This window comes from Halichoerus grypus, chromosome 15, assembly GCF_964656455.1.
Source record: "Halichoerus grypus chromosome 15, mHalGry1.hap1.1, whole genome shotgun sequence".
Classification (NCBI taxonomy): Eukaryota; Metazoa; Chordata; class Mammalia; order Carnivora; family Phocidae; genus Halichoerus; species Halichoerus grypus.
Genome location: NC_135726.1, coordinates 44,082,585 through 44,109,123, shown reverse-complemented (window position 1 = coordinate 44,109,123; position 26,539 = coordinate 44,082,585). Strand labels below are relative to the sequence as shown.

At 40.3% G+C, this 26,539-nt stretch overlaps 1 pseudogene; it reads left to right on the top strand.

Moving 5' to 3' along the window:
* The first annotated feature begins 436 nt into the window (after positions 1 to 436).
* LOC118545972 (centromere protein V pseudogene) lies at positions 437 to 6,543 on the top strand (annotated as a pseudogene).
* Positions 6,544 to 26,539: the final 19,996 nt, after the last annotated feature.

Genomic DNA, 26,539 nt, shown 5'->3' with positions numbered 1-26,539 from the left:
GACCACCCACAATAACATCTATAAAAAATAATTTAGAAAAGTCACTAAACATACAACTACAACCCACAACAAAACCAACAATAAACCATAGGGTAGGGACCGAGAATCTGATTTCCAGAGTTACTACATTTGAAAGGTCCCATTATCAATGAAAAAATACAAGGAATGCAAAAATCAAACAAGTATGGCTCATTCACAGGAATAAAGAAATAAACAGAAAGTGTCCTTGAGGAAGACCAAGGACTGAATTTATTAAACAAAGGTTTTTAAATCAACACCCTGAAATACACTCAAAGTACTAAGGGCAACCATGGACTAAGCACATAAGGATACCAGAGGAATAATGTCACCCAAAACATAAAATATCAATAAAGAGATAAAAATCATAAAGAGGAACCAAACAGAAATTCCGGAGTGAAAATGTACAATAACAGAAATGAGAAATTCACCAGAGGGCTTCAACAGCAGATTTGAGAAGACAGAAGAAATGATTGGTGACCTTAAAGATAAGTCAATTGAAATTAAACAGTCTAGGGAGAAGAAAGGTAAAGGAATGAAGAAAAATGAACAGAGCCTAGTGGATTTGTGAGGCAACCTGAAGAATACTAACAGACACATAATGGGAATCCTAGAAGGAGAGAAGACAGAGTGAGAAGGGTGCAGAAAGAATGTCTGAAGAAAAATGGCTGAAAATTCCCCCGACTTGATGAGAGACAGGAATCTATACACCAAGAAGGTCAGCAAAACTCCAAGTGGGATAAACTCAAAGAGATCCACACCAAGTAACATCATAATGAGATTGCCATAAACCCAAGACAGAGAATCTTGCAGGCCAAGAGATGAATGATTCATCATATTGAAGGGATTCTTATTAAGACCAACAGTCAATTCTCTTCAGAAATCATGAGTGCCATATGCAGTAGGATAACATCTTAACACTGCCAAAAGAAGAGAAATCAACCCATCATCAACCAACTGATTTTGACACTAGCAATGATCAACCCATAATGGAAATGAAGAAAACAATTCCATTTATAAAATCACCAGAAAGGATAAAACACTTAGAATTAAATTTAACCAAGAATATACAATGTTTATGTACTAAAAGCTACAAAATATTGCTGAAAGAAACTAAAGAAGACCTAAATAAATGTAAAGATATCCACACTCATGTGACAATATTGTTAAGATGCCAATACTCCTTAAACTGATCTACAGATTCAACTATCAAAATCCCAGCTGGCTTCTTTATAGAAATCAACAAGCTGGGGACGCCTGGGTGGCTCAGTTGCTTAAGCATCTGACTCTTGGTTTCTGCTCAGGTTATGATCTCAAGCCCTGCATTGGGCTCTGTGCTCAATGGGGAGTCTGCTTGAGATTCTTTCCCTCTCCCTTTGCCCCTCCCCCCTTTTGCACACACTCTCTAAAATAAATAAATAAATCTTTAAAAAAAAAAAATTCTCTCCCTCTCCCTCTGCTCCTCCCACTCCTGAGGAAAAAGAAGTCAATAAGCTCATTTTCAAATTCATATGGAAATTCAAGGAACCAAGAATGGCCAAAACAATCTTAGAAAAGAAAGAACAAAGTTGGCAGTGTCATACTTCTGATTTCAAAACTTACTACAAATCTATAGTAATTAAAATACTGTGATACTGGCATTAACATAGGAGAGCCCAGGGATGAACCTATATATCCATGACCAATTGATTTTTGACAAAAGTGCTAAAACCATGCCATGGGGAAAGAATAGTCTCTTCAAAAAATGGTGATGGGACAAGTGGATATCTACATGAAAAATATAAAGTTGGAACCTTATCTTAGTCCATATAAAATTTTCAACTCTAAATGGAGCAAAGACTTAACATATGAGGTAAAAGTACAAAATTCTTAGAAGGAAACATACAGGTAAATCTTCAACCTTGAACCTGGTATATTAGTCATGGTTTTGATTTGCATTTCCCTGATGCATTTTGTAAGCATTTTTAATATGTTCTGGGTACTGGGCTCTTATCAGATATATAATTATAGATATTTCTTCCATTCCTTTGGTTGTCCTTTCCTCTTTTGAAAGTGCCCTTTGATGCACAAAAGTTTTTAATTTTGATAAAACCAAATTTATCTATTATTTTTGTTGTTGCTTGTGTTTTGGGGTCATATCTAATATAGAAATTTGGCTTGTAAACGATATATCTAATAAGAGTTCAGTATCAGAAAGGCTTACAACTCAACAACAAAAATACACATAACCCAATTTAAAGAATAAGCAAAGGACTAGAATAAGTACTTCTCCAACGAAGATATACAAGTGGCCAACAAGCAAAAAATATGCTTAACTTCATGAGCCATTAGGAAAGTACAAATCAAACCATAAGGCACCCACTAGGGTAGGTAGAATTCCAAAACTGAAAATAACAATGCTGGCAAGGATGAGGAGAAATTGGAACCCTTGCACACCCCTGATGAGAATGTAAACTTTTAATGATGTAGCCATTGTGGGAAACAGTTTGCAAGTGGGACTGTAACACTGCACAGCCACTGTATAAAACAGTTTGATGGTTTTCTGGTACCTCAGTGAGTTAAATATAGAATTCCCATATGATTCCATAATTCCACTCTTAGGTATATATCCCAAACAATTGAAAGTAGACATTCAAACAAAAATTTATACATGACTGTTCATACAAACACTATTCCAAAACACCCCCACACATCTATCAACTGCTGATAACAAAAGGTGGTATGTTCATACAGTGGAAAAAGGAATAAAGCAATTATACATGCTACCACATGGATCAACACTGAAACATTATGCTAAATGAAAGAAGCCAACCCTGAAAGGCCACATATTGTGATTCCATTTGTATGAAATATTTTATAGGAAAATCCAGAGAGACAGACAATGGATTGTTTGTTGACAAGGGCTGAGGAGGAGGTAGGGCTGGTGGTGGAGGGAGTGGTAAGAAGTAATAGGGAAGGACTGATTAATGGGTACCGGGTTTCACTTTAGGATGATGAAAATAATCTGGAACTAGATGGCTGCACACTCTGTGAGTGTATTAAATGTCACTGAATTGTATACTTTAAATATACTTAAGGGGCACCTGGGTGGCTCAGTACATGAAGTGTCTGCCTTCGCCTCAGGTCATGATCCCGGAGTCCTGGGATCAAGCCCCATGTCAGGCTCCCTGCTCAGCAGGGAGTCTGCTTCTCCCTCTCCCTCTGCCCCTACCCCCCACCTTGTGGTCTCTCTCTCTCAAATAAATAAATAAAATATTTTTTAAAAATACATATATACTTAAAATGATTAATTTTATGTTATGTGTATTTTACCACAAAAAAAAAATATTTTTTTTAATATATAAATACAGAAGATGAGGCTAGCCGTCTAAAAATCAGCAGGCATAGGGGCACCTGGGTGGCTCAGTGGTTAAGCATCTGCCTTCCGCTCGGGTCATGGTCCCAGGGTCCTGGGATTGAGCCCCACATTGGGCTCCCTGCTCAGCGGGAAGCCTGCTTCTCCCTCTCCCACTCCCCCTGCTTGTGTTCCTTTTCTCCCTGTGTTTGTCTCTGTCAAATAAATAAATAAAATCTTTAAAAATAAATAAAAAATAAATAAAAATCAGCAGGCATAATTAAGGGAACACTATACGGTCAGAGCCTGTAATTTACCTCCTGCTTAGAGGTAAATTGAGTAAACCAGAGGCTTGTTAATTTCACAACTTCTACACATTAAATCTGCAGACATTCAAAAGATCCAAAGTAGAAAAATGATATGTGTATGCAGATGAATTTTCATATTAGCATTGCTTGAGCATAAAATAGTTGAAAGCTTTTAAAATATCTGACTTACTTGGGCGCCTGGGTGGCTCAGTCGTTGGGCATCTGCCTTCGGCTCAGGTCATGATCCCAGGGTCCTGGGATTGAGTCCCGCATCGGGCTTCTTGCTCGCCAGGAAGCCTGCTTCTCCCTCTCCCACTCCCCCTGCTTGTGTTGCTGCTCTCACTGTCTCTCTCTCTGTCAAATGAATAAATAAAATCTTTAAAATAAATAAATAAATAAATAAAATAAAATATCTGACTTACCTTTGGAAAAGATGATTTTATACCAGAATAATTCACTGGTATAAAATCATAACTAAAGTAATAATCAAATTGGGAAGTGCTTAGTTTATTAGGTTGGGCAAAATGAAACTGCAGATATTTGACTGTTTTTGACCTAAATGAATGGCAATTTCATATGATTCAACCTAAAATAAAGTGTGAAAAAGGTGGTATGCTATCTTATTATTTCAGTAGAAAAGTGTGACATGTTTTTACATGAGTTTTTGAAGAAAAGCAGGATGACAATTAGCAAAATGTCTAATATTTGGTTTGGTTTCAGTTGGAATTTTTTCTTACAAAAAATGTTTCCTTTGTATGTATTTTTCCATTAAAAAAGATATGTTTATTACCTAACTGCTATTTGGCAAGATTAACATTCCAATGTAACATAAGGTCAGAGAGCAAAGTCCACAGCTGAGACTGTTGAATGCATAGGAGGAATAATGAAATGATTCTCTGAGGACTACATTGATGGGTTGTCCTATAAACTGGCAAGATGCTCCCCAGTCCCATTCTCTCTTTCTGGATGCTCAGGAGGACAACACATCCCACCTTCTCTTACACTTAGTTTGGAACCACGTGAAGGAGTTATGGCCAATGGAATATGGGCAGATGGGATTGTGCGGTTTTATCTTCACTCTGTTTTCTCTTTTGTGCTCCTGCATGAGTTTGCCTCCTTACCTAGTGGTTTTGGTTATCACACTTGGGCATGATTTAGTGCTCCCTTGGGGCGTAGAGTTTCAGGTCATGCTGATGGGGTCTTGATGAGGATGGGACCTACTGCCCCTGAGGTGCTGGACGTCTAGGCTGTGTCACAATTGCAATTTTGTACCTGTGCCAACTGCCCTGAAGCCAGCAGGAAGACAGGAACAGGAGTGAGGTCCTGGTTCCTGAGAATTAGAGGTAAATAATTACCTGTCAGCTTGTCTCACCAACTTGAAACTATGTCAAGTCTCCTGTCTACTTAGGCCTCTGGGCACTTAGTCCTGATCTTCCCAAGTGTTGAATCATGTGGTCTGGTATGAATGCATCTTTTGGGTAATAAGGATACCTGCGGTTTATGAAACATTCCTACATGAGCTGCTTAAGATAAATAAGTGAACAAGTAAGCAGGTAAATGAAGCAAGCAGCATGAAACTGCCGTTTTATGCAAAAATGTTTATCATTATCTATGAGGTTACTAGTTGATTCAGTGAGCCATTGTATTTTATGTTTGATCAAAGATAGCCAATGACTCTGCAAAAAGGCATATCTGACTTGCCCCCCCAACACATCAGTATATGTGGAAGCCTTGTGATCATGTTGCCAATAATAACGGCTCTACGTATTGAACACCGTATGCTAGGTCCTGTATTAATCCCTTTTTATGTCATTTCCCATGAGGTAGGCAGTACTGTTGACCCTTGAAGAGCACGGAAGTTAGGCGAACCCATGCCAACCCTCATGCAGTTGAAAATTCACATATAATTTTTGACTTGCTCAACGCTTGTCTACTAATAGCCTACTGTTGACCAGAAGCCTTACCAATAACATAAACAGTCAATTAACGTATATTTTGTATGTTATATGTATTATGTACAATATTCTTACAATAAAGTAAGCTAGAGAAAAGAAAATGTCATTAAGAAAATCATAAGGAAAATATATTTATAGTCCTATACTATAAAATTCTATATATAGAGCCACGCCGCTAGTAAGAAGAACAGGAGCCTCCAAGCCGCTTTGGCAGATGCAGCCACAAGAGGCAGGGGTGTCCAGGATCCCCAGGCCACCAACTCAGTCCTGAGCCGGCAGGAGCGAGGCAGCCATCTGCAAAGGGGCAGCCAAGGCAGTGGTGCCTGGCCCCAGGCAGCTGCTTCTAGAGCTGGCATTGCTCCCGCCACTCCGGACCCAGTGACCCCCACATTCTCAGTGGCCACACTGGACCTGGGCAATCAGGGAGAGAGCTGGGAGAGATTCCAGAAGCAGCAGAGGCTCACCTTGGAGGGTGCGGCCAAGCTGCTGTGGGGCACCTTCGAATACTAGGGCCTGGTGAAACACACAGGAGGCTGCCGCTGTGGAGCATTGAGCTTTGAGGTTTGGGCCTCAGTGAACTTGTACATCTTTGATTGCAACTGCAGTAAGTACAAGAAGCAGCAGAATAGACACTTTCTTGTTCTGGCCTCTCGCTTCAAGGTCCTGAAGGGAGCCCAGAGCATAACCACACACGTGTTCAACACTCACAAAGCACAGCACACCTTCTGTTAAGAGATGTGACATTCAGAGCTTATACATGATCTGCTCACACCCCCAAAGCTTCAGAATTGTTGACACTGCCTGGATGAGGGCACCGTGTGTCCTGTGGTCGTTGAAGGATTCAATGGCAGCGATTGGGAGAATGAAGGAGCACAAGACCATCAAGAACATGTCACTCTTGGGGCGCCTGTGTGGCTCAGTCAGTTAAGTGGCTGCCTTCGGCTCAGGTCATGATCCTGGGGCCCTGGGATCGAGCCCCACGTCCAGCTCCCTGCTCAGTGGAGAGCCTGCTTCTCCCTCTCCTTCTGCCTGCCACTCTGCCTACTTGTGCTCTCTATCTGTCGAATAAATAAATAAAATCTTTAAGAAAAAAAAAGAACATGTCACTCTTTAGTGACATCCTTCTCCCCTCCGAAAAGGAGGAACGATTGGGGCCAGTAGCTTTGCTGTCCTCACTGCACCTGGGTGGTGCACAGGGCTGACCCAGGCTGCTGGTTACCTTGACAAGAAGCCATCTTGATCTCTGCAGTTCACCCCAGCCACCAGGTTCTTTAGGCAGCTCTTTGGCCCTTCATGGATAACTTTCGACTTCCCCAAAGCCAGGCTTAGATATAGGCTAGTTGACATTCTTCTTTCTCTTCCCAACTTTTGTGTGATATTTTAGAAACATATTTTTAACGTTAAAGCAAAAAAAAAAAAAAACAAAAAAAAAACAACTGGATGTAAGTGGACCCAAGTAGTTCAAACCCATCTTGTTCAAGGGTCAACTACGCTATTTTCCCATTTTAGTCACTGCATTTTCATTACAACCAGTTGAATACCCTGAGGTAGCACAGAGTGCTGGGCCTTACCCACTGTGTTTCCAAGTCACTAAATCTGGATGGAGCATGAAATTTGCATTCCCAAGTTCCAAGTGATCCTGCTGCTGCTGGTTCTGAGATCACAAATTGGGAGCCACTGAATTAGAGGACCATTTAGTGGTATTGATACAAGGCAGGCCGGGTCCGACGATCCAGATGGGGTCCCACAGGACCAGCTAGGAGGGTCCTTGGCTTCATGCAGAATAGAAATCAATTCCATTCTTGTTTCACCACCACTTGTCTTTCTGCCTTTAGATTTTGTGAGCAGCAAGTGGCCAAACCTGGTCTGTTTGGGACCCTAGCACCAGGTGTTCTTGTACCCCTGTGCCCCATCTACTGGGGAGCATTTTAAATTACCATGTTCCAGAATTACCTTCATTTTTCATTGTAAATACTGGCTCAGAGAGGTGAAGTGAGACCACAGCGGTACACAGGGAGGAATGTCAAGGTATGGATCACATGTTAGAGACCTTTGAGGCAGGACATTGCCTAAAGGGCATGGAAATCTGTGTGCTCTGCCTTCAACTTCTTACAAGCCACACCATGCCTTTCGAACTTTAAGAGGACATTGCTCAGAGAACAGGAAGTGTGCTCCCCATCACCAAGATTCAGTCAGAAACTACATTACCCAGAAGGCAGTGCCTCTGACATTGGAGGCAGGCACTCAGCCAATGACAGAGAGTGGAGAGGGGCATTTCCTGCTGCAACTTGGGCGGTGCTTCTGGCTTCTTCTCTCTTAGGACTTCATTAGGTTGTGGCAGGTCTGTACTTAGCTGTGCTTCTGGTTGGAGCTCTGGGCAGAGGCCGCTTCCCAGAAGGGTCTTCCAGACTAGCCAAAGGACAATGAGGAGGATAACACCTACCTCCAGGCTTTTGTATGAGCCTTGACCTCCCACCCCCCACCCCCTACCCCCACCCCTGTAATGGGGTTTGCCCCCTAGCCTCTCCAGAGCCTCGGCACCAGCCCCTCATCCCCACAGCCCCCATAGGCGGCCCCCTGGACCTTGTGAATGTTTACACAGTGAAGATCAAGGTCCCTGGTTACACCTGAAGATTGAAAGTGAGGGGATGAAGACACATTTATCATGCAAATGGACATCAAAGGAAAGCCAGAGTAATAATACTTATATAAGATAAATTAGATTTTAAACTAAAGACTGTAATGAGATGAAGAAGGACACTAAAACATAATAAAGGGGACTATTCAACAAGAAAATCTAACAATTGTAAATAATTATGCCCCCAACTTGGGAACACCCAAATATAAAAAACAATTAATAACAAACATAAAGAAACTCATATTATCAATGAGAAACTCCATTATCAATGGAGACAGCAATGGACAGATCATCTAAGCAGAAAATCAACAAGGAAACAATGGCTTTGAATGACGAACTGGACCAGATGGACTTCACAGATATATTCAGAGCATTTCGGCCTAAAGTTGCAGAATATACATTCTTTTCCAGTGCACACGGAACATTCTCCAAAATAGATCATATACTGTGTCACAAATCAGGCCTCAACAAGTACAAAAAGATTGAGATCATACCATGCATATTTTCTAACCACAATGCTATGAAACTTGAAGTCAACCACATGAAAAAATTTGGAAAGACCACAAATACATGGAAGTTAAAGAACATCCTACTAAAGAATGAATGGGTTAACCAGGAAATTAAAGAAGAAATTAAAAAAACAACAACAACATGGAAACAAGTGAAAGTGAAAACACGCCAGTCCAAAACCTTTGGGATGCAGCAAAAGTGGTCCTAAGAGGGAAGTATATAGCAATACAGGCCTACCTCAAGAAGCAAGAAAAATCTCAAACAATCTAACCTTACACCTGAAGGAGCTAGAAAAAGAACAATAAATGAAGCTTAAAGCCAGCAGAAGAAGGGACATAGTAAAGATTAGAGCAGAAAGAAGTGATCTAGAAACAAAAAACAGTAGAACAGATCAACAAAACTAAGAGCTGATTCTTTGAAAGAATTACTAAAATTGATAAACTCCTAGCCAGACTTATCAAAAAGAAAAGAGAAATGACCCAAATGAATAAAATCACAAATGAAGGAGGAGAAATAAGGAGAAACCAACACCACAGAAATACAAACAATTACAAGAGAATATTATGAAAAATTATATGCCACCATATCAGACAATCTGGAAGAAATGGATAAATTCCTAGAAACATATACACTACCAAAACTGAAACAGGAAGAAATAGAAACCTTGAACAGACCAATAACTAGTATAGAATTGAATCAGTAGGGGTGCCTGGGTGGCTCAGTCGTTAAGCATCCGCCTTCGGCTCAGGTCATGATCCCAGGGTCCTGGGATCAAGCCCGACATCGGGCTCCCTGCTCAGCGGGAAGGCTGCTTCTCCCTCTCCCACTCCCCCTCCTTGTGTTCCCTCTCTCGCTATATCTCTCTCTGTCAAATAAATAAATATTTTTTTAAAAAAGGTATATAAACCCCTAACTTAAAAAAAAAAAAAGGATCGAATCAGCAATCAAAAATCTCCCAAAAAACAAAAATCGAGGTCCAGATGGCTTCACAGCAGAATTTTATCAAAGATTTAAAGAAGAGTTAGTACCTATTCTTCTCAAACTATTCCAAAAAATAGAAATGGAAGGAAAACTTCCAAATTCATTCTATGAGGCCAGCATTACACTGATTCCAAAACCAGACAAAGACCCCACTAAAAAGGAGAATTACAGGCCAACTGATGAACACAGATGCAAAACTTCTCAACAAAATACTAGCAAATCAAATCCAATAGTACATTAAAAGAATCACTCACCACAATCAAATGGGATTTATTCCAGGGTTGCAAGAGTGGTTCGATATTCACAAATCAACCAATATGATATACCACATTAATAAAAGAACCATAAGATCCTCTCAATAGATGCAGAAAAAGCATTTGACAAAGTACAACATCCATTCATGATAAAAACCCTCCTCCACAAAGTAGGGATAGAGGGAACATACCTCAACATAATAAAGACCATATATGAAAAACCCGCAGCTAGTATCATTCTCAATGGGGGAAAACTGAGAGCTTTTCCTGTATGGTCAGGAACAAAACAGGGATGTCCACTCTCACCACTGTTATTTAACATAGTACTGAAAGTCCTAGTCACAGCAATCGGACGACAAAAAGAAATAAAAGACATCCAGATTGGCAAGGAAGAAGTCAAACTTCCACTATTTGCAGATAACATGATACTCTATATAGAAAACCCAAAAGACTCCACCAAAAAATTACTAGAACTGACAAGTGAATTCAGTAAGATCACAGGATACAAAATCAATGTACAGAAATCTCCTTGTACTGATACCGATAATGAAGCAACAGAAAGAGAAATCAAACAATTGACCCATTTACAACTGCACCAAAAATGATAAGATACCTAGGAATAAACCTAACCAAAGAAGTAAAAGATTTGTACTCTGAAAACTATAGGACACTTATGAAAGAAATTGAAGATGACACAAAGAAATGGAAAAATATTCCATGCTCATGGATTGGAAGAACAAATATTGTTAAAATGTCTATACTACCCAAAGCAATCTACCCACTTAATGCAATCCCTATCAAAATACCACCACCATTTTTCAAAGAGTTAGAACAAACAATCCTAAAATTTGTATGGAACCACAAAAGACCCTGAATAGCCAAAGCAATCCTGAAAAAGAAAAGCAAAGCTGGAGGCATCACAATTCTGGACTTCAAGTTATATTACAAAGCTATAGTGATCAAGACAGTATGGTACTGACACAAAAACAGACACATAGATCGAAGGAACAGAAAAGAAAACCCAGAAATGAATCCACAACTATATGGTCAACAAATCTTCAACAAAGCAGAAAGAATATCCAATGGAAAAAAGACAGTCTCTTTAACAATGGTGTTGGGAAAACTGGACGGCAACATGCAAAGGAATGACACTGGACCACTTTCTTACAGCATACACAAAAATAAATTCAAAATGGATGAAAGACCTAAATGTGAGACCTGAAACCCTCAGAATCCTAGAGGAGAGCACAGGCAGTAACCTCTTTGACATGGGCCATAGCAATTTCTTACTAGATATATCTCCTGAGGCAAGGGAAACAAAAGCAAAAATAAACTGTTGGGACTTCATCAAGATAAAAAGCTTCTGTCAGCGAAGGAATCCATCACCAAAACTAAAAGGCAACCTTCAGAATGGGAGAAGTTATTTGCAAATGACACATCCAATAAAGAGTTAGTATCCAAAATATATAAAGAACTTTAAAAACTCAACACCCAAAAACAAATAATCCATATAAAAATTGGGAAGGCATGAATAGACATTTTTCCATAGAAGACATACAGATGGCCAACATTCACATGAAAAGATGCTCAACATCACTCATCATCTGGGAAATACAAATCAAAACTACAATGAGATATCACTTCACACCTGTCAGATGGCTAAAATTAACAACACAGGAAACAACAGGTGTTGGCAAAATGTGGAGGAAGGGGAACCCTCTTTACACTGTTGGAAGGAATGCAAGCTGATGCGGCTACTCTGGAAAACAGTATGGAGGTTCTACAAAAAGTTAGAAAGAGAACTACCCTATGATCCAGCAATCGCACTACTAGGTATTTACCCAAAGGATACAGACATACTAATTTGAAGGGATACATGCACCCTGATATTTATAGCAGCATTATCAACAATAGCCAAATTAAGGAAAGATCCCAAATACCCATCTATTGATGAATGAAGAAGATGTGAGATAGATATTATATATACATATATATATATATATATATATATATATATATATATATGTATATGAGATAGATATTTTATATATTTTTATATATATTTTTTGCTATATATTTTATATATATCCCCAATGGAATATTACTCAGCCATAAAAAAGAATGAAAACTTGCCATTCGCAACAGTGTGAATGTAGCTACAGAGTATTATGTAAAATAAGTCAGTCAGAGAAGACAAGTACCATATGATTTCACTCATATGTGGAATTTAAGAAACAAAACAGATTAACATGGGGGAGGGGAGAGAGAGGCAAACCAGAACACAGACTCTTCGTTTTTCTTCAAAAAACAGACTCTTAACTGTAGAGAACAAACTGAGGGTTGCTGGAGGGGAGGGGAGGGGGGTTGGGTTAAATGGATGATGTGTATTAAGGAGAGCACTTGTGGTGGTCAACACTGGGTGTTGTATGTAAGTGATGAATCACTAAATTCTACACCTGAAACTCATACCACACTGTATGTTAACTAAAATATAAATTAAAACTTGAAAAAAAAACCACTCTAGACCTACAGACTTTTAGTTGCATTAACACAGCATCTGAAGCCCCAGATGCAGGCACACAGTGCAGACCAGAGAGGCTCTGCTGTTGCTGCTCCCATTATTTGAATTACTTTTCCCCGCTCTTCCAATATCCCAGAGCGCTTACTCTCTGCTCCTCACTGCCCACACGAGATTATCATTGTTTTATATCTTTCTCCAATGGCTACCTACACAGGAGGCTTTTCTCTCCCATATCTTTTATTCTGTCAGAGGCATCATCTGCTTCCCTCCTGAGCCCAGTACAGAGCTAGGTTCTCAGGAGATACTCAGTGGTTCAGGTCTTTCTGGACTTCTGCTGGTGACCAAGCAATAGGCTCTCATCTCATCTTCCAGGCACTGGTATCATTTAAAGACATGGCTGTGACCTTCACTGAGAATGGAGATATCTGGACCTGGCCCAAGGAATCTTATATCTGGAGGTGATGCTGGAGACTCTGGGCTCCTGGTCCCACTGGGTAAGGATTCAATGCTCTCCAGAGTGGTACCCACAGGCTTTCATTCCATCCTTTCTCTCTAAGCATGGCTGATTGAGAAGGCCTCTGGGACCCACCTTCCTGTCTCTCCACAACCTCAGCATATTCTGTTCTAACCTGTTACTGGCATCCCTTTGTGTACAATAGGGATTGCTGTATAAGAAACAATTCTCAACATTCTTACCCAAGTTTCCAGTAAAAGCTGTCCTCAGTCTGAAGTCCTTATTCCAGATCTCCATAATAGGTAAAGTGATTGGTTCAGTTTGGTTGGATCAAATGTCCTCATAGCCCAGTAAGCAGGACCTGTGAGTTCTCCAAGAAGTGGGCGAATCAGACAGACAGGAAGATATTTGACATCAGTGCTACTGGTATTTTTCTAAGCAGCACAATCTCGGCTAAATGGCTTCTTTGGCTCCTGGTGTCTGCAGTTTTCCCTTATCTCCTAAGGCCTATGCCTTGCTTCTCTGCTGCTAAGGGAGATCATTTTAGAGGGTGCACAGACACATCATCAATGGCGTTGATGGGGATCTAAGAAAGCTCTTCCTTTTTCCTTCCTCTTTCCTGCCTTCTAATTGTTGTTGGAAGAGTCTGGGCTTGGTGCTGCATCTTTAGCTCTCCTGTGTCTCTTAGCTAATTTCCCCTTCAGAAAGAATAGCTGTAGGACACATAGCCTTGAGGACACAGCGTGAGCTTCCGGGGACTTAATACAGTTATTTTGATTTTATTGTATTTTTATAGTAACCTTTCACTTAGCCCAAGTGACCTAATAACGGTGAAGTGCTTAGAATAGAACTAGGAACAAGCAAGTATGACACATGTACTTGTTACATGTACTAGATCAGTAAGTCCCAACTATTCTCCCACCGAAACTTTAAATGGCCAATTTACCCAGAAATTGGTCTGTATATGAACTGAATGGACGCCTGAGGTCTCTCTTTTCCCAGATGTCCAAATGGTCACCATGACAGGGCTCTCCCGGCCTTGTGTCCACATTGTCTCTCCCAGGAGGTCAGTCATCAATGCAGTAAATGGTGTTAGCTTGTGACCATTGTGATTAGTTGTTGAAAGGAGATGCGTGGGGAATAGTATTCCAGGTGGAGGGACCAACAGGAGGAGCCAAGTCCCTGTGGGGACAGGGAGCTCAGTTCCAGGACAGAGATGAAGGAAGCTCTGATTTAACTTTGACACTGCCCCATCATGGGGCTCAGTTCCAGGCATCTAGCAAACATCAGTGAGCATTTGCTGCAGGACAACTGGATACATTCTGGCCTGCAGTATAGGATTTTCTAGGAGTTTCTGTGGGTTGTGGTGCCTTAGTCACTGGATTCTCTCCAGAGTCCTCCTGTCTTTAAGCCTTCACATTTGGCAAAACATGCTTCGGTGCATGTACCAGAAAACCTCCTCATACTGATTTCACCCCTGAAAATGACTTCACCTGATGAGAAGCCCTGAGGTGATGCTGGCTCCTGGCCTGGTAGGTGCCAACCCAGGCGTGTCTGTTCACTTTCTGTCCTTGGTCCAGGCCATCAGGCCAGTATCCTCAAAGTCGCCATGGGATGCTACAGCGGCAAGTAGGGCAGCAGGTCCCCACCTTCAGCTCTGTCTTCCCAACTTGGATTAAAGGCTTTTTCTTCAGAATGGGTAGCGGTTTTAGGTCACGGCCCACCTCGGACAACTATCAGTAGATGCCATTCAACAGTTGATTCAGTCCAGTGTTTTTTAGCCATCCTTGGGCACCAGAATCACCTGGGGAGCTTTACAGACTCCCTGTGTTCTGTCCTTATGCCCAGAGATTTGGTTTAACTCACATTTGGTTTAACAGACATCTCCAGGTAGTTCTGATCCACGGGGAGGTGGAATCCTACTGGCTTCATTAGGGAACACCTTCTGGAAGGAGTCATTTCCTTTCTGGAGTTTCATGGTGGCATGTGAAAGGTGTATACTCCTGTATACTTGAGACTTTTCCTTTTGTCCTTACCTACATACCCATGCCCCATTTCTTTCTGCATGCACAGGGCATCCTGTTCCCAAACCAGAGCTGACCTACCTAGTGGAACATGGGCAGGAACTATGGACAGTGAAGAGAGGCCTCTCCAAAAGCACCTATACAGGTAGGTGGCTGAGAGTCTGGCAGGTGGGTGTCCTGGCAATGGGTTTCATGGCAACTCACAGACTACCAGGGGATCACCTGTCTGAAATTCCATGGGCAGCTTCTTTTGTGGCCTTCCCGGAGTCTTGGTTGGTCATGGAGCACTCCCAGTTGTTTCCCTTGTCTTTCCACCCCATCGCACTCTTCGTCTTTATTAGGGTTGGGAGGTGGTATACTGAGTAAGAGACAAGCTCTAAATGCTTGGCCACTCACTAGCCTCATGCCTGAGGAAGTTGCATGATCTTGCTATTCCTTTGATATACAAGTTAGGCTAAGTTAATGCTATCTTGCTGTAAAAGATAAACTCCCAATTCTACGTCAGTTAACAAATTAATAAGAGTTTTTTTCTCATTTATGACATGGTTAATGTGGGTCAGCAGGGGTACTCTGTACCACCTATTTATTCAGGGATCCAGGTGCGTTCTGTTGTCAGTATGTTGCTTTAAGTTTGCCCTGGCATCATCCAAGTGGCCAAGAGGAATAGGAGAGCAGGGGAGGACAGACGGCCCCCAGCTTACAGTGGTTCAGCTTTGGATTCTTCCACTTTATAGTGGTGTGAAAGCAGTATGCATTCGGTAGAAGGTGGCCTTTGAATTTTGAGTTTGGATCTTTTCCTGGGCTAGCGATATTGCAGTATGACGCTCTCTCCTGATGCTGGGCAGCAGCAGCGAGTCACAGCTCCCAGTCAGCCGTGCAATCGCGCGGGTAAACCACAGTACACTTACAACCATTCTGTTTTTCACTTTCAGTACAATACTCAATAAATGCATGAGATATTCAACACTTTATTATGAAATAGTCTTTGTATTTGATGATTTTGCCCAACTGTAGGCTAATGTAAGTGTACTGAGCATGTTTAAGGTAATCCAGGCTAAGCTATGTTATGGGATGGGTTAGGTGTACTAAACACATTTGATGGATATCAGGATGGAACCCCATCATAAATTGAGGAAGACCTATAGTCATATTCACTTGTACACATACATCACTTCCATTCACATTCCATTGACAATTACTGGGCATTAGGCTACATGTTGCATCAAACTGGGAAATGAATCAGTTCTAGCAATTTTTTAGTGGAGTCTCTCAGGTTTTCTATAGTATCATGTCATCTGCAAACAGTGAAAATTTTACTTCTTCCCTACCAGTTTGGATTCCTTTGATTTCTTTTTGTTGTCTGATTGCTGTGGCTAGGACTTCCAGTACTATGTTGAATAGAAGTGGTGAAGAGTGGACATCTTTGTCTTTTTCCTGACTTAGGGGAAAAGTTCTGTTTTTCCCCATTAAGGATATTAGCTCTGGGTTTTTCTTTTCTTTTTTTAAAGATTTTATTTATTTATTCATGATAGACAGAGAGAGAGAGGCAGAGGCAGAGGGAGAAGCAGGCTCCCCAAACAGCAGGGAGCCCGATGCGGAACTCCGATCCCAGGACCCCGGGATCATGACCTCAGCCGAAGGCAGACGATTAACCATCTGAGACACCCAGGTGCCCAGCTCTGGGTTTTTCATAGATGATCTTTATTGTGTTGAGGTATGTTCCCTCTAAGTCTATTTTGTTGAGGGTTTTTTTCATGAATAGATGTTGTATTTTGTCAAATGCTTTTTCTGTATCTATTGAAATGATCATATGTTTTTTATCCTTTCCCTTACTGATGTGATGTTTCAATGTGATCAGTCAACCAAGTAAGAGACAAGCTCTAAAGGCTTGGCCACTCACTCACCATCACATTGATTGATTTACAAATGCTGAACCACTCTTGCAACCTAGGAATAAACCCCACTTAATCACGGTGAGTGTTTTTTAAAATAAGAAATTGAATTAATTTATTTTTTAAATCTTTTTTTTCTCCAAGTTTTTTTTGTTTTTTTTTGTTTTTTTTTTTTTTTTAATAAAGATTTTATTTATTTATTTGACAGAGAGAGACACAGCGAGAGAGGGAACACCAGCAGGGGGAGTGAGAGAGGGAGAAGCAGGCTTCCCGCGGAGCAGGGAGCCCGATGCGGGGCTCGATCCCAGGACCCTGGGATCATGACCTGAGCCGAAGGCAGACGCTTAACGACTGAGCCACCCAGGCGCCCCTTTCTCCAAGTTTTTATTTAAATTCCAATTAGCATACAATGTAGTATTAGTTTCAGGTGTAGAATTTAGTGATTCATACATACATACAACACCCGGTGTTCATCACAAGTGCCCTTTGTAATATCCATCAACTATTTAACTCATCCCCACAGCCCACCTCCCTTCCAGTAACCATCAGTTTGTTCTCTATACCTAAGAGTCTGTTTCTTGGTTTTCCTCTCTTTCCCCCGCTATGTTCATTTGTTTTGTTTCTTAAATTCCACATATGAGTGAAATCATATGGTATTTGTCTTTCTCGGACTTAGTTCACTTAGCATAATACTTTCTAGCTCTATCCATGTCATTGCAAATGGCAAGATTTCATTCTTTTTTATGGCTGAGTAATATTCCATTGCATATATATATCACATCTTCTTTATCCATTCATCAGTTGATGGACATTCAGGTTCTTTCTATAATTTGGCTGTTGTTGTCCCCTACTATTGTATTATTATTGATTAGTTCCTTTATGATTGTTATAAACTGTTTTATGTGTTTGAGTGCTCCTATGTTGAGTGCATAAATATTTACAGTTTTATATCTTCTTCTTGGATTGTCCTCCTTATTATTATATATTGTCCTTCTTTGTCACTTGTTACAGTCTTTGTTTTAAAGTGTCCAAAATAAGTATTGCTGCTCCAGCTTTCTTTTGACATCCATTTTTATGATGGATGTTTCTCCATCCTCTCATTTTCTCTTTTTTTCTTTCTTCTTCTTTTGTTTAATGTAGGCTCCACACCCAGGGCAGAGCCCAGTGTGGGACTTGACCTCACAACCCTGAGATCAAGACCTGAGCTGAGATCAAGAGTTGGAGGCCTCTAACAGACACATGAAAAAATGCTCAATATCACTCCGTGTCAGGGAAATACAAATCAAAACCACAGTGAGATACCACCTCACACCAGTCAGAATGGCTAAAATTAACAACTCAGAAAACAACAGATGTTGGCAAGGATACAGAGAAAGGGGGACCCTCTTACACTGTTGGTGGGAATGCAAACTGGTGCAGCCACTCTGGAAAACAGTATGGAGGTTCCTCAAAAAGTTGAAAATAGAACTACCATATGACCCAGCAATTGCACTGCTAGGTATTTATCCAAAGGATACAAACAGTGATTCGAAGGGGCACCTGCACCCCAATATTTATAGCAGCAATGTCCACAAGAGCCAAAATATGAAAAGAGCCCAGATGTCCATTGACAGATGAATAGATAAAGATGTGGTACACACACACACACACACACACACACACACACGAATATTACTCAGCCATCAAAAAGAATGAAATCTTGCCATTTGCAATGATGTGGATGGAACTAGAGGGTATTATGCTAAGTGAAGTCAGTCAGTCAGAGAAAGACAAATACCATATGATTTCACTCATATGTGGAATTTAAGAAACAAACCAGTTGAACATAGGAGAAGGGAAGGAAAAATAAAGTAAGATAAAACCAGAGAGGGAGGCAAACCATAAGAGACTCTTAACTCTAGGAAACAACCTGAGGGTTGCTAGAGGGGAGATGGGTGGGGGTATGGGGTAATTGGGTGATGGTCATAAAGGAGGGCACTTGGTATAATGAGCACTGGGTGTTATATGCAAGTGATAAATCACTAAATTCTACCCCTGAAACTAATAATACACTGTATGTTAACTAATTGAATTTAAGTAAAAAAATTTTTTAAAAGGGTCGGAGGCTTAACCGACTAAGCCACCCAGGCACACCCCATCTTCTACTTCCAATCTGCAGGTGTCTTTAGGTCTAAATGGTCTCTTGTAGGCAGTATATAGATGGGTCTTGTTTTTATATCCATTCTTTAACCCTATATCTTTTGATTGGAGCATTTAGCCTATTTACATTCAGAGTAATTATTGATGGATATATATTTATTACCATTTTATTACTTGTTTTGTGGTTGTTTCTGTAGATTTTCTCAGATCCTTTTTGTTTTTCTCTCTTTCACGTTGTGCTGATTTTCTTTAGTGATATATTTGGATTTCTTTCTCTTTGTTCTTTGCATATTTATTAGTGCTTTTTGATATATGGTTACTACCAGGTTTATATATAAGCTCTTCTGCATGTAAGAGTCTATATTAAGTTGATGGTCATTTAAGTTCAAACTGATTCTTTTCTCCTCCCCTCCCCATGTTTTAGATATATGTTATCATATTTTATGACCTTTTTGGTGATTTCCTTGAATGATTTTTTACAGAAATATTCATTTTTACTGCTTTTGTGTTTCCTACCTCGATACTGTCACTTTTGGTCTCTCCTTTCCCCTCAAAGCATCCCTTTTAATATTTCTTGCAGAGCTAATTTAGTTGTCATAAACTCCCCTAGTTTTGGGAAAACTCTTTATCTCTCCTTCTATTCCGAATGATAGCCTTGCTGGATAGAGTATTTCTTGGCTGCAGATTTTTCCCATTCAGCACTATGAATATATCATGCCACTCTCTTCTGGCTTGCAAAGTTTCTCCTGAAAAACCCCCTGCTAGCCTTATGGGGTTTCCCTTGTAAATTAATGACTTCTTTTGCTTTTAAATTTTTTTATCACTGTATCTTGCATTTAATTATGGTATGTCTTGTTGTGCATCTGCTTTTATTGATTTTATTGGTGGTTCTCTGTGCCTCCTGGATCTGGATATCTATTTCCTTCCCCAGATTAAAGAAATTTTCAGCTATGATTTCTTCATATAAATTTTCTGCCCCCCCCTCTCTCTTCTTCTTCTTCTGGGACTCCTATAATACAAATGTTATGTTTGATGGAGTCACTGAGTTCCCTAAGTCTATTCTTTTCTCTCTTCTATTCAGCTTGATTACTTTCCATTACTCTGCCTTCCAGGTCACTAATTCATTCCTCTCCTTCTTCCATCTCACTGTTCATTCCATCAAGTACATTTCTCATTTCATTTATTGTGTCCTTTATCTCTGCTATGTTATTCCTTATCTCTATATTAAGGATCTCACTCATATCTTCCACTCTTATCTCAAGTCCAGTGAGTATCCTTATGATCATTGCTTTAAATTCTATATCAGGCATGTTAATTATATCTGTTTTTGCTTTGATCTCTGGCTGTAGTCATGTTCTATTCTTTCATTTGAGATAAATTTCTCTGTCTCCTCATTTCGTCTGCTTCTCTGTGTCTGTTTCTGTGTGTTAAGAAAATCAGCTAAAAAAAAAAAAAAAAGTCAGCTGTGTCTTCCGCTCTTGAAAGTAGTGACTTTATGAAGAGGTCCTGGAGTGCTTGCAGTGTCCCCTGTCCAGAACCTTGGCACTTCAGGAGAGTATCCTATGTGTGTTGCTTACGCCCTACTGCTGTGTCTGAGTCACTTTTCCTTTCAGTGCTATTGTCTACACTGAGCCTCTGCCTGTTTTGGCCATGCTTGTTCTCTGTGGTGTTAGTGGGACCCAGTCAGGCCAGCTCTTGGGGGTAGTGCCCACCTGGGAACCTGGGAGCAGGGTGGCCGTATTAGCTAAATCGGCCCTAGGCCACTAGTTAGATGAGGACCCCCTGAAGTGCCGTGATGGCTGGGGCACAAGGCTGAGCACAGCACACAACCCTGGCTGGAGCAGGCTGCTCTGTGCGGTGCAGTGGTTGGGCTCTGCCTGGTGGCTGGGTGTAGTGCATGGCAGCAGCTACGCACTCGGTGGCTGGGCACAGTGCACATAGTTGATGGGGAGCGCATGGCTGGTCGTGGCCCATGAAGGTGGCTGGTGGGGGTGACTGGGCAGGGTGTGCAATGGCACCTGTGGGTGTTCGGCTAGGCACAGCATGCAATGCTGGCTTGGGGTGTTGGGCTGGGTAAAACGCAAGGGTGGCAGGGGGCACACAACTGGCTGTGGCACAGCACGTGTGTGTGGCGTGCGTGGTGGCAGCTATGCTCTCGATGGCTGGGCTGGGTGCTCAAGGCTTGAACAAATGTGCCCTGAGCCCAGGGCCTAGGCTAGCAGGCTTGGAACGTGCACATCCTCAGGAGAACCCATGGGTTTGGCACACTGCTAGTGGGTTAGGTAGCAAATGTCTGTGCAGCCCTAACCCCGCAGGTGGCTCTGTGCTTATGAGGGGTGGGGGGCTGGGGAGGAAAATGGCACCTGCTAGCTCCCTTGTTTTTGGAGAAGTCCCCCAACATGCTCTGAAATCAATATGAATAGATCTGTCTCCTGTTTGCCCCCAGTGTTGTGTAAACTGCCATTTTTATGTTGCCTCTCCATGCAGTCTGTTGTTTTTTTAAGGGCAGGGACCCAGCTATCACTTACCTTCCTGGCTCCCCTAGTGCTGAGTCAGCTGACCTCCAAAGCTCCAGGTTTCAAGTCCCACTGATTTTACACACTCACAGAATTCAGGCCCTGTGGTTTTTAAAGCCAAATGCTATGGGGCTTAGTCTTCCCCATGTGAGCTCCCTGGTGTGAGGGCCTGTTTCTCCACCCTCTCTGCAAATGCAGCTCCCTGCCTCCTTCAGGCAGCCTCCCTGCGCCTTTCTGACCTTCCTAAACTTTCAGATGCAGCTTCTTCTCTGTATTTAGTTGTGAAGTTTGTTCTGCCAGTCTTCAGATCACGTTTATTGACTTGGATGTGGATGATACCTAGTTGAAAACATGAGGCAGGGCGAGCTCAGCATCCTCCTATTCCACCAAATTTTCTTATACTTCTTCTGTAGGTTTATAGTTTCCAACAATTTGGAAATATTTCAGGCATTATTTCTTCCAGTGATTTTCTGTCCCTCTACCTCTCTTTCAGCGCCTTCAGTTAAATATGTATATTAGTTCCTTTGAAGTTGTCTCACTGCTCATTGATAACTGTTTTTTGTTTTTTCTCTCAGTTTCATTTCAAAAAGTTTCTACTGCTACATCATCCAGGTTCCTAAACTTTTCTTCTGCAATGTCCACTTTACCCTTAGTCCCATCCCATTTACCATAAATGATAGCTTTTATCTCTTTTAGTTAGACTAGGGTCTTCCTTAGGTCTTTCATGTTACTACTTAACTTGTTCAGTCTTTCTCCTTGCTTCTTAGACATATGGAATACATTATTCTGTTTTAATGTCTTCTACTTTTACTTTTATTCTGTGCCCATTTTAAGTGATTGGTTTTTCTTCTGATTTGGGTTATATCCTCTTGTTTCTGTATATTACCATTTATTTTTTATTAAGATGTCAGACATGATTTGTGAATATTTTTGCATTCCTGTAAATATTCCAGTGGGGAGACTGGCATTCTTGCAAAAATTACATAAACAAATGTAAACTGACAACTCTAGCATTGCCTGTGAAAGGTGGGGTCCTCAGCAGGGCCATCAAGATTGCTCTCAATCCTCTGCATTTAGGCACCTGTGAATCTGTCTTCTTGTATGTCTCCTGGGGGCTCAAGTGATCACTGATTAGCTTTCATGTTTTAGTAAAAGGAAACCTTTTCAAAATATACAGCCTTTGTATAGTCATGAGTAATAGTAATTTATCCATATTCCCTCTATTTGCACTGGGTGTATGTTGTGTCTGATATATGGAAGTATAACTAAATGGCTTATAGAACCAAGACCCTCAGTTCTCTCCCCAACCAGAGACCCTCAGTTCTCTCTCCAACTTCCTGGGAGTCCACCTTCAGCCTAGAGGCATAGGTTGAGGGTCCCCAAAGGGTTTGTAAAACAAAACAAACCAACAACAAAAAAATTCCACCACGGAGAATGTAAACAATTTAAAAACAGCTCTGGCCTTTTCTCCTGTGGAGAAACTAGAAGACCCTGGTAGAGGCTGGATTCCTGCAAGGATGCCTTCTAGGGGTGGTCCATTCTTCAGTATGCCATAGCCATGCCCAGCATTTGTTCCCTTATTAATGACCCAGTTTGTCCCTGGGGCATGAAGAAGGTGCTCCTTTGTTTCCACATTCCCTGTTGCTCTTAGGATGACATCCAAACCCCTAATATGTCAGAAAAGATACTTTAGGCTCCAACCCCTCCCCTCTCTGCCTTGATGAATGCTCTCCCAACCACCCCAAACTACATCAACACAATAGAACTTCTTTCCCTCCCTAAAACCCAGCCTCTCCAGCTACCAGGCCTTTGTTCAGATGTTCCTCTCTGCCAGGGACAATGTCCTGAGAGTTTGCATTTATCCCAGGTTGCGAGGTGCTGATGTTGCTGGTCCAGGACCATACTACAAACTACTGATTCACTCAATTATTATAAGAATTCACATGTTCTCTGAACATTTCCTGCATCTATGTCTTGGGTCTTTCAGTGTCTCAATTCTCCTAAGATTTACAATGAGGAAATGGGTTTGTATGTTCCATATCAATTCCAGAATTTAAATCATTATGTAATTAGCAACCTACAGTCATCAACAAATGTTTTTTTCTCACATAAGTATTGACTAATTATCAATGAGTAATCCTATATGAGGCTATTATTCTTACAAAAATAATTTTTAAAGGAGAAATAAAACCACAAATAATTAAGCAATTTGTTTACATGTTAGGACCTGCCATCCTTCCAAAAAATCAGGTTCTTCTCAATGTAATTGGTGAGTACTTACAGACATGGTCCTGTCTTTTCTTGACATGTCCCATTCTGGTCTTAGTGTGTAATTTCCCTTAACTTGTCTACTGGTGGGTTCCAACAGAGATAAGTTAGCTCAGTTCCAAGAGACAAAAGCTAGCAGGTGTGGTTTGTGGCACTCTGAAAATTACCATGAAATATATATTATTATCTTATATGAGACTTGGATAATTTGCATGGGTTTCTCCCTTTTGCCTTACTTCTTTTAGAAACAAGGACATAACATCCAATTTCCTTAGAACAAGAAGGCTATGTATTACGTATTGAGGTTTTTTTTCTTTTTATTATAGGATATATAATATATAAAGTTTACCATTTTAACCATTTTTAAATGTACAATAGTATTAAATACATTCACACTGCTGTGCATTCCTCAGCACTCCATTTCTAGAAATTTTTCATCATTCCAAATAACTATTCAATTAAACAATAACTGCTCCTTCCACCCTGCCCCCAGCTGCTGGTGACCTCTTATTCTACTTCATGTCTTTATGAATTTCCCTACTCTAGGTACCTCATATAAATGGAATCATACAATATTTGTCCTTTTGTGTATGGCTTACCTCAGTATGTTTCCAAGGTCCATAAATATTGTAGTATGTATCAGAATTCTATTCCTTTCAAGGCTGAATAATATTCCATTGTATGTATATGCCACATTTTGTTTATCAATTCATGTGTTGATGGATATTTGGATTGTTTTTCGTCCTTTTTGGCTACTGTGAATAATGCTGTCACCATAAATGTCAGTGATTAATTATCTGTTTGAGTCCCTGCTTTCAATTCTTTTGAGTATATATCTAGAAGTGGAACTGCTGAAAAATATGGTAGTTCTGTATTTAACCTCTTGAAGAATCAAAATACTGGTTTCCACAAGGGCTGTACCATTTTACATTCCCATAAGCATGGCACAAAGGGTTCCATTTTCTCCACAATGTCACTGACACTTATTTTCCCTTTTTTAAATTTTCCTGTTATAGCCATCTCAGCAGTGATCTCATTGTGGTTTTGATTTGCATTTTTGATGACTAATTATGTTGACCATTTTTCATGTGTTTATTAGCCATTTATGTATCTTCTTTGGAGAAATGTCTGTTGCTAGTCTTTTCAGTATGTTTGCATCCATTTTCATAAGGGATACTGGTCTGTAGTCTTTTTGTTTTGTTTTTCTTTCTTGTAGTATCTGTGTCTGATTTTAGTATTAGGACAATTCTAGCATCATAAAATGAGTTAGGAAATGTTGCCTTCTTTTCCAGTTTTTCAGGGTGTCCTTCTCCTTAAATGGTCTTGGCATCCTTGCTGAAAATTGATTGACCATATATGTAAGGGTTTATTTCTAGGCTCTCTATTCTATTCCATTGGTCTGTATGTCTGTCCTTATGTCACTGCCATACTGTTATAACTAATGTAGCACTGTAATAAATTGTGAAGTTGGGTAATATGAGTCCTCCAACTTTATTCTTCTTAGGATTGTTTTGGCTATTTGGGGCCCTTTGTAATTCCATATGAATTTAGGGATTGGCTTTTCCATTTCTGGAAAAAAAAAAAAGGGCTGTTGGAATTTTAATTGCATTGAGTCTGTGTATCTCTTTGGGTAGTATTGACATCTTAACAATGTTAAGTCTTTTTGTTTTCTTTTGAACATGAGTTATCTTTCCACTTATTTAGGTCATCTTTAATTTTCTCCACAAGGTGTTTTAGTTTTCAGCATACAAATATTTCACCTCGGTTAGATTTATTACTAAATATTTTCCTCTTGTAGGTACTATTATAAATGGAAGGAGTTTCCTAATTTCCTATTTGTATTGGTCATTCCTGTTCCATAGATACACAATTGATTTGGGGTACTGATTTTCCCTGCAATTTTGCTGAATTCATGTACTATTAGCCTTATTAGTATTTGTGAATTTTTTTGTGAATCCTTTTATATATAGGATCATGTCAGCTCCAAAAACATACTTTTACAATTTCCTTTCCATTGTGGATGCCCTTTATTTCCTTTTCTTGCTTTATAGCTCTGGGGTAGAACTTCAAGTACAATGCTGAATGGTAACTGTGAAAGCAAGTCTTCTTTTTCTGACCTTAGAGGAAAAGCTTTCAGTCTTTCACCACTGAGGACAATGTTAGCTGTAGTTTTTTTCATGTATACCATCATGTTGAGGAATTTTCCCTCTGTTCCTAGTTTTCTGAGCATTTTTATCATGAAGGTTGTTGGATTTTGTTAAATACCTTTTCTGCATAAATTGGGATGATCATGTGAGTTTTTTCATTTTATTAATGGGATGGATTACATTGGTTGATTTCCTTTTCACTCTTGCATTGCTGGGGTAAATTCTATTCGGTCATGGTGAACAAATCTTTTAATATGCTGTTGAATTCTATTTGCTAATATTTTGTTGAGGATTTTTGCATCTATATTCACAAAGAACATTGACCTATAATTTTCTTTTCATGTGATTTTTTTTATCTGGCTTTGGTATTAGAATAATGTTGGCCTTATAAGTTAGGGAGTGTTTCCTCCTCTTAATTTTTTGGAAGCTTGAGAAGAAGCATTGGTGTTAATTCTTCATTAAATGTTTAGTGGAATTCACTTGTATAGTGATCTGGTCCAGGACTTTTCCTTGTTGGGATGTTTTTGATTACTGATTTAATCTCTTTACTTTTTGTAGATCTGTTGAAATATTCTATTTC